General features: G+C 30.5%; 1 pseudogene; it reads right to left on the bottom strand.

Annotated features, from left to right (window-relative positions):
• Positions 1 to 1,847: 1,847 nt before the first annotated feature.
• Positions 1,848 to 2,349, bottom strand: LOC112692629 (annotated as a pseudogene).
• Positions 2,350 to 13,759: the final 11,410 nt, after the last annotated feature.

Raw genomic sequence — 13,759 nt, forward strand, 5'->3', positions numbered from 1 at the left:
TTATGTATTGTTTTTTGAAAAGAATATTAATTTAAAGAAGACATCTGCCAATAATACACGATTTAGTAGACTATCTTTTCGAAGTTGAGTTAACTACATGAAAACAACTATCCATAAAAGTCCTTTAAAATATTTGTTCGCTGTTGTATAAGCCTTTCCCAAGTGTTTTCCTTATTCTGGTCGTTTTTTTTTATCATGCAAAGTTCTGTACCTTATTAATGCATTTTTATTTCATAAATCTATTGATTTGAATCTGCTGATATTTCTTGCAAATAATTTTTCTTCAATGAATTTCCTACGAACATCATTATAATATTCTTATTTTTGTTTTATTTCTATCTAATACTTGTTCATTTATTCATTCTCGCCGTTTCTCCGTCATCAGTTGTGTAGCCTCCGGTTTAATCAAAATTATTGGACCGTAAATGTTTTGATAACGTTATTAAAATTACGTTAATTAAAACTGTTTGTTACGCAAACAACAATGTTGTAATTTTTGTACAATGATAGGTTGATTCCACTTCGAATAATATAATATCGGTTCTATTAAAAACGACGGTCACACCCAGGGTCGAAAGGTATAATATTATATAATTACGAAAAAATAAACAACAATTAATTACTGTTGTATTATTTTACTTTTCGCTGGTAAATAAGTAATGATGTGTGCATAGTAGTAATTTCGCCGTAATTAAATTGGAACAACATATTATTTATAAAATTTTTGCGAAATTGCAGTGTACATTATTTGTGCCGTAGCATTACGGTTGGTTTTGTATGATGTTACGGTGATGGAGATTTTTGTTGAACTAGTTAATTTATACAGTTAATCAAAACAATTATTGTACAAGAACACGGATTATAACATAAAATGTTTATATAATTCATTTAAAATTTACCTAGTACATTTACAGAACCCATTTTGTAAGGATTGTGACGCTCAGGGGAAATGTAATACCGTACACAGCAATCTGAGGAAATGGTCGATTTAAACGTTTGAGCTTCACCGTTTCACCAACGATGACGACTGTTCAAGAGATTGACAACTATTGTTAGGACTTAAAAACTTAAAGGCGATTAAAACGAGATTTAAAGAATCAATATCAAATGTTAGATTAATAAATACGAGTGCACTACAATTTTTAGTTAGTACATGAGTATGAATCAAAACTATGGATGACATATTAAATTTCCTTAATTAATTACTTTTAGAATTTATTTAAAATGTAAAAGTTTCAAGAGGCTAATAGGTATTGTTTTCAAAATTTAAAACAAGTTTTAAAAGTGAAACTTGATATTATATTTCTGTTTAATTCGTTATTAATTCTTTTATAAATATTTTGTTACCAAGGGATAATATATCCAAACATCAATGATATTATTTAATCGTTTAAAGACGATTTATATATATATATATATATATATTAGGGTGTTCCTTAGCCATATGAGAAAAAAAAAATAATGATATTTTTCTGGTCTCACCCCCTAAATCGGTGTGTATACATATAAAAGTGAACTACAAAAAATTTTAGGTCAATCAAATAAAGTTAACCCGTGCCGACTTGAAGTTAAAGTTTGAGCTTAATACATTTTTAAATAATTTTAGACAATTTTTGTATTTCCGTAAATATTTCGTAAACCATTATGAAAATCGTAATTTTTTATAATATGTTTTTTCAAGTAAATTAAATTTCCAACATATTTTATAATATAACATTTTTTAATAAATCTATTAATTTAAAATATGCATAAGCGTAATTAAATATATTCTTAAAAATAATAAAAAAAAACTTACAATATTGAGTAAAATTCATAAAATAAGTGATATCAATTATAAATACAGGCACCATAATTTTAATTATATGTTATGTTGTTGTTGAAGTGTACTTTTTTTACAATTGGGGTAGGTTTTTCGATGTTCTTGTACACACAGTAAGACGTACTGTTTTTGCTCCTCATCTAATGTTAACGATGCATTAAAATTGTCCATCAATATCACTGTCCTTTCTACAGTATCATTGATTATTGTTAGTGAATTTATTATATGTTTTGCATTCACGAAATCTGTATTTGATTCCCAAGATTTTGGATCGTTTTTTTAAGAAGCCATCATTAATTTTGAATCGAGAAAATAATTTCAAGCTACTCTCTGATAGAAATTCATCAATATTTTTTTCTGAAAAAATTGGTAAATTGATTGTTTATTGTTTTATATTAATTTTAAATTTTTTACATTTAAATAAACCAGATATTTTACTTACCTAAAAATGTATTATCTATTTGGTTTGGTTGAATAATCAATCGTTTAGTCGGGTTTTTTATTGGTTTTTTTTTTAGAGCTTTTACCATCTGACGCTTTGTCTCAAGTGGTATAGAATCATCAAAAAAAGATAATGCAGCAGTTTCTTCGGTTAAGTACCACAAATGATGACATATTTTTTTAATTGATACTTTAGATATGTCTTTATCAACTGATTTAAATGATTTCAAATCTTTTATAAATTGTAAGTCTTGGTTGGGAGCTTTAGCTGGCAATGGGCAAGTAAACCAAGCTTTAACATAAAATATAATGATAAAAACACAAATCTCTCCAATTGCCTTTTTAACAGACTCTGCAATATTATAATAATTTCTAAATAAAAATATTTTCAAGCAATAAATTGACCGTGCCATCCACCGAGCTTGATGCATAGCACCAGGAGGATGAATTGTTATATTATTTTCCAAATCACCTCCAAGAAACATTAGTACTAATTCTAAAAATTCACGGTAATCTCCACGAGAGTGTTTAATTTTTAATTTATCTTTGACAAAACTAAGAATATCTTCCTTCACATTTTCTAAAATATCACCACATGCTTGATCTTCAATCCCACTATTATATTTATTAGTATGTATTTCGCACCATTGTTTTTGAAAATTTTTAAATAATGGAATACTTGGGCTTGTAGTAACTTGAGGTATTTTAATTTCAAAAACGGCTCTCAAAATAAGTTCATAAATATGATGTCTACACGGAAGATATAGTAAGTCTCTACCTAACTTTTTTTCAATTAAAATACATGCTCCATTTAAACGACCGGTATTGGACGCAGTTGTGTCACAACACAAAGCTTGTACTATATTGCATAGTCCCCAATCTTGTAATGCATTACACACAGCTGCAGCTTGTTCTTCACCTGTTGACCGCTTAAGTTTTGGTACTCCTAAAATTTGTTCTATATTTTTGCTAGTTATCACGATTGGAAGTCGTTCAACAGTTGCATTTCTAATTGTAGTATCCGGTAACATTTTTCCGTCCCAATGTACAACTGCGTAATTAGGTTGTGATTTTTTAAATTGTAATTTTATTTGTTCACTACGCTCGCAACGGTATGATCCTCGAACTCTGTGTATAGAAGTCTGGTTTATTACGTAATCGTCTATATTAAAATTTAAAACTTCTAAAGTAGCCTGGAGAATATATACAGAATCTCGAATACTTAATTGACATCTATCTAACGCTCCAGCCAATTTTGGTGTTATAAAATTTATTTTTCCACGGCATTTCTTTTTTTTAGTTGGTGGTTCTATTAGCTCTAAAGAATTAATGCTGGTCTCTAATTCCGATATATCGCTATTTTCTAAACTATCAGTTTCTAAATAATATCTTTTATAAATCATAAAGCAAGACTAGTACCTACGGAAACTTAATGCGATAAGTTATAGATAAACAATACGTATTTCAACACATCTTAATCGTTTTCACAATCTTATCGTTTATTATTTATACGAGTATAATACGAAAATATGAAGAACCAATAATTACACAAATAAGTGTATAAGAAGTACATAATATTATTGTGAAAATTTTATTATTTTACCAAATATTATAAGTTAAGATTATTATTATTAATCCTACAGTAAAATAATAAAATATAAATTATATATTTGTGGAGAAATTCTGTTTTTTAAGATTAAAACTTATGTATCTTATAAATTAATAGATTTATTAAAAAATGTTATATTATAAAATATATTGGAAATTTAATTTACTTGAAAAAACATATTATAAAAAATTACGATTTTCATAATGGTTTACGAAATATTTACGGAAATACAAAAATTGTCTAAAATTATTTAAAAATGTATTAAGCTCAAACTTTAACTTCAAGTCGGCACGGGTTAACTTTATTTGATTGACCTAAAATTTTTTGCAGTTCACTTTTATATGTATACACACCGATTTAGGGAGTGAGACCAAAAATATTTTGAAATTAATAATTAAGGAACACCTTAATATATATATATTATTTTTTAATACTTAGTCACTGTATATATTTTTAACTTTTTGGTTATGAAACGAAATAATAAATTTTGATTAGCTGAGGGAATAACTTGATAATTCAATAACTAAAGTGAATTAATTTAATATTTCGGAGCAATTGAATTGGCTTTCAATAATTTACTATTGAATTGTATCCCAACATTTTTTGTTTTCAAAAATATATTGGTTACTAAAATGTTATTAATAATTTTAAATTATACGTTATTTCCGATTGTAGTTCATGTCAGTTACACTCAAACAATACGTTTAGTTTGATTCTAAATTTTAACACATGTTTTACGGTATGTCGCTCATATATTTTATCCAGTTAACATTGAGAGTTTTACATTTATAATATAACTCTTATTTTTTTTTCAAACAAAATTATTTTACAAATATAATATAAACTTCTTTCAAGAGATTACAAAAAAAAAATTAAAAAAATAAAAGTAATAATAATAATAACAATAAAATAGTTAAACAATTGCGACACACATAATTATTAAGCCAGATGCGTCGTTATAGTTTATGTATATATACAAAAATCAATATACCATTAAATTATTCGTTGTAGTTTATATTTATTGGCTAATATTTTTACATACTGAAATCTTGAAATTGCATCAGAGTCATATTTTTGAATTTAATTTACTAAAAACTTTATTTTATCTCAAATGATAAAATACATAACAGCAGATATATCTAGTGACAGACTATTTGAGTGCAAAATGTAAATGACGCCGTAATAGTAAAATGCGTATAATGTGAGAATCCTTTGTTAAATAATAATGTCTTACAGTAGTGAGAGTCAATTCAGTATTGGGTTTATTGGAAGCCAATCCATGTTCGATGGATTACTTTATCTAACATTGGGTTTCAATTCAATGGTCGTCTAATGTTTACCATTCGCGTAACTATGTTTCGAAGATGATTTTGTGATTAGGCTCATGCGGCCGACGAGATGTAAACATCAACCGAAGAACCTTTATGAGACTCTGATACACGTCGCGTAGCGGACGATGCGATAATAGACGTATTTATTTATTATTTATTACAAAATTTACGGGTTTCCCCTATAACATTAAAGTACAGTACAATTTATTAGAATAATAGTAGAAAATTGAGAAATATAATTTGTTTAAACAGTAATTAAGTAAACAATTAAAACGCTTATATTAAACTTAAGTGTTAATACAGTGTATAAGAACATTAGAACAAATTTTAATCAAAAGAGGGGTCCTCGTTGGCAAATGACATAATTCGCCTTAAAGACTCATTTTGCAGATACTCGTAATTTGTGTTGGCGGTAGGAATATGGAAGATCACATGAAAACGAGATACACGCGAAGGGACTTTGAAGTTAACTTAGGGAAGCAAGCAAGGGGAATCAATATGTTTATTAATTAGACCACGAATATATTTTATATTTAAAGTTCTTCTTCGTTCGCCAAGAGTAGGCAAGCCAAGTATGTTAGCGATATTGGTATGGTTGTGAGCTAAATGGGGAATGCCTAACACAAAACAACAAAAACTCAAAAATCTATGTTGAACACGTTCTAGTTGATTAATATCAGAAACAGTGTACGGATCCCAGACAACCGACCCGTCTCTAAAATAGGACGAACTAAAGCACAATATAACGATTTTAATGATTTTAACAATTTAAAGTCTTTAGATAGACGCTTTATGAAACCTAAAACTTTAAATGCTCTACTAGTAATCATCAAAATATGAGGACTTAGACTAAGGGTTTTAGTTAGTTTAAAACCCAGGTCGGTTAGATTATCAACGCGTTCAATTGTCAAACCAGAGATATTGTAGTCAAAAAGGATAGTAGAACGGGAACGAGAAAACGTCATGACTCGGCATTTTGAAACATTCACTTTAAGGCCTATTTTAAAACACCAACTAACAAAGCAGTCAAGGTTACTTTGGAGATTTGTACAATTAGCAACTGAGTTTATTTCCGTGAAGAGCTTCATATCATCTGCAAAACACAAAAGCTGACACAAAGGCAAGGTGTTATGTACACTATTGATGAACAGTAAAAAAAAAATAATAGTAATAAATGTCCACCTTGAGGAAACCAGACGTAGACGAAAAGATGTTTGACTTGACACCAAATAATTTTGACTGAAAAAGAATCAACATTACTAAATACTAAGTCTAATAAGGATCAATGCTTATTAAGGTTGCTGTTATTTAAAAAAAAAAACAATTAGAGGCAAAAAATCAGGGATACAAGGAGCACGACAATGGAAGGATGAGAAGATTAATCCAGAGTCATCATTATTCCATAAGACTTCAGGTAAGTTATAATCACCACAAAACAAATATTTAAAATTAGGGTAAAGATTAAGAACATGTTCAACAGAGTTAATATGAGATTGATAGACGTTGAGTGGGGATTGAGGAGGGACACACACACAACTTATTAGGAAGTTAATTTTATTGAAGGAAAAATGAAAAAAAAATTGTTCAATATTCGGAGACGGTTATAAGAGAAGAAGGGATATCCTTTCGAACGCCAATAAGGACACCTTCCCCGAGAGAATAATTGCTAGTAAGAGAGGATCTATCACATCTAAAAATATTATAATTATAAAAGCCAAATTCATTATCAAAAATACCATTTGTTAGCCATGTTTCAGATAAAATAATAAAAACGTGGTCCAGCGCAGTGGCGTTACATCTAAGATTTACTAATTTGGATCCGAGACCTCAACAAATTTGATAAAATCCACGAACTGGCTGACCACTAACTGACTTGGTTAACGATGACCTTCATGATGATGGAATCCAAAGTTTTTTGATTTGGCAACACGTACTTGAGGTGCACCATTGACATAAGAAATCTCAAGATTTGTTTCACCATTTAACTTACGATTTTCAAGCTCAGTATGACAGGACCGAAGCAGAGTACGCTGCATCAACGTTTTATCACTGACTATACGGAAACTTGTAGGAAACTGAACACCATTTTTTACCAAATTTCTAAAGTCGGATATCAATTTTCTAGAGGACTCACTACTACCACACAACAGTTTGATTGGACAAGATTTTTCAGCGACAACTTTACCAAGACAAATAACTTTTGAGTTATCCGGAATAACTATACTATGAGGTTCGAGCAAATTGCGAATGGAAAAACTATCATCCGGAATTCGCTGGACTGGTGAAGCCAAAGAGGATTCGGGTATACCATAAATGTGTTTAAAGAGAATCTTTGACGTTTAAAGCTTTCCTGCAATACCTGGAAGATAACATGGGAGCTTTGGTTAGATGAACCAATATCCTCCAAAGACGTAACTCTACACTTAAGAGTATTTAGTTCACTGCGTAAGGTGGCATTTTCAGCCTTTAATTCAATAATTTGCAAAGATAGTTGCTTTAGGTCATTTTTCAACTCCTCAAATTGTAAGGTTTGAGTGGACGAAATATTTTTATTTGCAATTAAAACTTCACGACGAAGTTTATCAAGAGCAGCCATAATATCACTATATGAAGGAGGTATGGACGAAGTAGACCTTGTGATAACTTTATTTGAAGTAGTAGTAGTATTATTAGGAGTAGTTGATTTACCCATACTGAAAAAAATGATGACTACTTAGCACACAGTGTATATAAGACCGAGAAGTGACAGTTGATACACACGTGATGTATATACTGTGTTTGGCGCAGGGCGGTATATCGGTAAAAGTAATTAAGATTAAAGGCCGACGAGATAGCACAGTCGGTGTAACTGTTGTGCGGATAAAATTTCAGATAAATTTACGTACTAAGATTAGACGGCAAGAAGTGCACAGCAGCCGCTTGTTAATCAAAAATCGAAAAACTGCTATGACGGTAGTAGATTTAGGCAGACTAACTCAAAAACGTACCGGTATACACACACTTATTTTCTAACTGTTAAAACATAAAATGAAAAAAACGATCTACTATTGCCTGAGTAATAAAACAAAGAACGAGAGCGGTATGTTACGTATGAAGGTATCATAATGGTTTTTAAAATAGATCCACGGTTACCGCGCAATGATGCCACAAAAAAAAAAAAAAAGCGCAGACTTCATTTTAATGTTTACAAACGTGTATCACTCAAGACTTCAAACCATAATGATTTTTTGTGGTTAATGTTTGTTTTAGTTCATCTACTATTTTATTTGGTTTAAAAACTGATTAATATTGATATTATATTTTATAGTTTTTTAAAACCTGTTTTCAATGTAATAAAACCGGTTGATTTTATTCTTTTAAAAAAATGAATTTTTTTATAACAATTTTATACCTCAAATAATTAATTGAAATAATTAAAAAATTCAACTATCGAGAGATATTCTTAAAATAAGTTCATAATTTATATATTTATAATATATTTTTTTTCAGCTTCAGAGGCCGTATATTATTAATATATAAATATATATTAATATTATTTCAGAGACTATATATTAATATACAATAAATAATATGGTACACATTTTTAAGTTTTTATTACAATATTGAATATACTAACACACATGATGAACAACATATGTCGAGTACAAATGTCGTGCAAGGATCGCGGCGTATTAGCCTCCTGCAAACTTGGTCGATAACATGATCGATTTCTTGAGAGGGGGTAGTTAGCTGTGCTGTTTTCCGATGGCTAGCCTGCCGCCCACTCCCAAGACAGGTCTGTCGTCGATCGTCTACGCGTTCATCATCATCGTCGTGTGCTTGTGTTCATGTTTTTTACGTAGCCGTCTAGGCAAAATAGTATATCCGCCATTGTATGTACCGGTGCGTCGCCACCGTTAACACTGACAATCGCCGACGTCGTGTACACTGTACGCAACTCCGTCGTTAGTGTTTTTTTTGTAATATATTTCGCCACCCATAGCACTCCGCGCCACATGGTTTGACCGTCGTCGTCTCATCCACTCCGTTCTCATCATCGAGAGACTTCAAGAAACCTTTTACGTATCGTGCTCTCGTTGCGATTGTGAAGTTTCCGATCACCATCGTCGCGCTCGTGTTAGCCATTGTCGCATAGTTGTTTTTTTTATTATCGTTCCGCGAGTGTTTTATTTGTTCGCCGACGTCGTGTGCGCCATTAATCTCGTCATCCGAACGATTGGGAATTCCCGTATTTCGGTTTGTGTTCTTGTGACGTCATCGCCAGGTGCCGAATCAACATTTTTCATTCGCATGTGACAGCGGCGCCCTCTACATACGCGGCAAGGAACCTTCCGACTGTTACGACAGGTTGGCCATCGACCATATCGTCACCCAACTTCAATTTTGCGTTGGTATTACCAGGTCGTACATCGTTATCAATTTGTTATTTATTATTGTTATTCTTTTATTATTATTAATTATTATTATTTCCGGCAACCACATGTGGTCGACTCACTTAGTCTATAAATTCATGATATATATTGTCTTCTGTTTTACGATTATCTAATATAATTTACAATTGTTATATTTATTATTTATTACTCTAGTTGGTTATCTCACCTTCATCCACATCACTTCCAAACCTAACCATACAGTCCACTCTTTCTCTCACTCTCTCAGGTTTCTTTCCATACGACGATTTAATTATTTTACGATCGGGTTCTTTGTCGGGCGCCGTCCGTGCGTATAAGCGATAGCCCACTTGATCGTCGGTTCTGGTGTACAACCGTTAACTGCCATACAACATAACTGCAATATTTATTATCGAGTAAGACAAAAAAGAAGAACCATATTAATTCAAAATGTTGAACAAATTTACAAATATTTGATACAATTTAAGATAACACCATCGTTCATTAAAAGTGGTATTGTAACAATAAACAATGTGGTTTCTGGTTGTCATTAATCGTTTTCACGTATTATCTACAGTAGTGTGGAGTTATGACCAGTAGTCCCACTTACCAACTGTTCAATTTTTATCATGAGAATTATTTTATATTTATCTAATAATTTTTACCTATCTTTTGTTGAACAAAAGACTGACCAACTTAACAAAATGTGTAAAAACTAAAATTAAATATGAATTATTTTTCGTAATTAAAAATTTATTTATTTCCGTTAGAGAACGAAAAATATTTTTCTGGTTAACTATTTCGTTTTCGTTCTATAAAATTTGTCATTGTGGTTCCTTTTTTTGTTTTCATTTATACATATTTTCCAATAAAAACGGTTAATAAAAAAAAACGGTTTTAACCGATTAGAAACCGTGGTATCACTCACACTGCGAATATGTACTACGATTTAATGATTTAGATGTTCCACACTTGCCGAACGGAGAAGTTTAGAGCGCTTGAAATCGGCTCGCGGCATGCAGCTGCCGATCGGTATAAAATCAAAATGAAACGATAAAAGGATTGTGTCGCACGGCTTTTCGCGTGATTATTATGTTTTACCGAGAAGGTACGGGGCGATTATGGCTGTGGGTTTAGTGTAGGGTGACCAGATGTCCCGTTTAAAACGGGATTGTCCCTTTTTGATCATCACGTCCCGTTGTCTCGACAAACTTCGAATGGGACGCTTTTTATCCCGTTTTTAGAAGATTGTCCCGTTTTAATCCCTTTATTTCCATATTAGATTGCTAATAGTGTATCATTTTCCTAATTCTTAATAAAAAATGTATGAGTAATTATATGTAACAATATTTTAATTACAATATTAAAAATTAAATTTTTCTAATTTTTTAAGAAATTATTATAGTGTCGAAATGCTACATTGTGTTGTTTGATGAATAATTAAGAGAAAATATTATTTAATAATAATTTAAAGAAAATATTTTGTTATTTAGGTTATTTTTCGTAAAAAGGATAAAGTAAAAAGAAAATAATTGTTTTTGATATGACAGAGATTTGGACTTTAACTCTCGAGATTCGTGTGCATATGTGTGAATGTAAATGGATGAGGGTTTCTTTGTGGAAAGAAGTAATAGTTGTCTCGCTTTTTTATTTTCTTAATATGGTCACCCTTGTTTAGCGAGATAATCCTGTTTGGTATCAAGCGCCAAGACATTTATCTGCGATGGCGAGCACAATATTAGTTGTTACGTGCAGTTGGCTAGTCGAAAAACGACCGAAAACCACTGACTATCCTAGCACGACGCTCTCTGAGGACGATATCGTCACGGCCTGCCATTTGGTTCCGCGCATTTCTTTCCAGTCGCATACAGACTCCCAGTCCCGGATTAATATGATATCGATTCGAAACGCAGTGACCCTTTTTAACCGTCTGTTATCCCGCTGAGATTAATCAACGCTTTATGCTTAATGTTCAATAGTGTTAATTATTATGATGTTAGTCGGCTTAAAAGCACCGAGAAACGATACACAACCCATTGCATTACGTATGGACGCATTGAACGAAACTGCTGTGTCCCCAGATACTGAAGGGTTTCTCGGTTCACGGGCTGTTGTTAATAATATACAAGTTTGCGCGAGAACCCAATACGCATGTTTATTTGTTAAATCATCATTCGCAAACTAACGGAAAAATGAACCGAAACAGTATCGTTTCTAAATATCGGTGTTTTCAAAATATATTATATAAATTGTAACCGTGATCTGTTCGGTAACGGCAACGTATTTAGCGAACGAATACAACTGTGTACAACTGTTGATGAAAAACGTACAATTGTTTTCGATTCGTTTCGATTTCTCGTCAACAAATAATAATATTAATATGTAATTAACGGAATGACACATGATTTATAAAATGGTTTCATTAACTTTTAAAACACAATAGCATTTACTGTTCGTGCAACATTTAAACGAAGGGCACACAATTCATACATAGTGTTTAAATGATTGATTCGATTCGAAGTTGTACTGGTATTTTGTGCGTAGTTTGCTCATTTTCTCTTAAAACTTTCCCCATTTGTATTTGGTAGAAGAACAGTTGAATTATAGAGAAGAACAAAAAGTTCAAGTTAATGAATTAGTTAGTGAATATATTAAAATTTAACGTACAACATAAAACTGTATTTTTGCAAGGTGACCTACGTGGTGATACAACCACATCAACATGTAAAATATATTAAAAAATGGTCAATACATTACTTTAAAAAAATATGCGGCGGGATTATTAGTTTTTGTTTTTTAAATTTATTATTATCAAAATTATTTCGATAAACACTTGATGTATTAGAAACACTAATTTATTTAAATAAATTGCTGTTGCCGGTTCAAGTTTTTTCACATAGCAAACGTTCAATAGTTTGACTATGGGTATCACATGGAATCCGCTATTCAACCATCGATTTTTCTTGGTAGGAAAATCGTACCATCGAGTAATTCATTTTTTATTTAAAGAGTTTAATTTCTATTTTCTAGAGTTTTCTATCTTCATTCTTTTTTTTTTTTTGGTAGGTTTACAATTTGGTCACCATGAGAACTCGTTAAATATTAACAGAATATATTTTTCAAAATAATCATGGTTTAAAAGAATAATGTCAATTGTCAGCAGTGTTGGGAATAGATAATGCAAAATTTATCTAGATAAAGATAATAGATAAAAAAGTTAAAATATCTAGATAAAGATAAAAGATAATTTCATTTTTATCTAGATAAAAAAAAAGATATTTTCAAAAAATGTTATTTTTTGGTCAATATTTTATATTTGTAATAATATCTATGAAGACTCAATTATAATCATTATTTTCAATAGGTACCTAGGTGCTTAATGTTTATTGTAGTAATGTATTGTACCATTAAGCAGGATTTATATATAATGGACAATATTTAATAATCTCTAAAATGTTACACAAAAAAAAAAAAAATGAAAATTGCTGTGTACGTATCAGGATGAATACAGAATACATAAGAAATTATTTTAAGTTAACAATATTGTTTTCCATATAATCTTAATTTGATGATTTTCATTATTCTATAAGTAGTTACGACTTTACGGGTTCCAAGAGTGAAGTATTGACTATTCAGCGTATGAGTTACATGTGTTTACTAAAATAAAATATCTACTATATTTCCCACTGTGCAAGCTTTGTTACAAACCATCATCGCAATGTTAAAATTATAATTCCTGAGTAACATTAAAATGTAATGTTGATAAGACATTAATTTATTGTTGTGTACGAAAAAACAAATTAATATCACGGAAAAACGTTTTGATAATGTTTTAAACGTTGCATTTTCGCGATATTGAAATGATACATTATGCACATATTAATAAAAGAACAATTTGGTATTGTAATAAGTATTTCATGTGACATAAATTCAAGGATTTAACATTACCAAGTGTGTTTATCCAATATTGTATAACTATAATTTGTAACACGCTATAAATTTGTATTGATAGAACTTAGCAAGACTATTGCAGGTTAACATGAATTGTAAATTATTATTTTCGAATGGTTTTTACATATATATGATACTATATTTAGCACAATCTACTATAGGTATTATTGGTATTGATAATATTATAGCAACATAATATTTCATTATATTATCATGC

Source organism: Sipha flava, unplaced genomic scaffold (assembly GCF_003268045.1).
Source record: "Sipha flava isolate LNK unplaced genomic scaffold, YSA_version1 75_pilon_pilon, whole genome shotgun sequence".
NCBI lineage: Eukaryota > Metazoa > Arthropoda > Insecta > Hemiptera > Aphididae > Sipha > Sipha flava.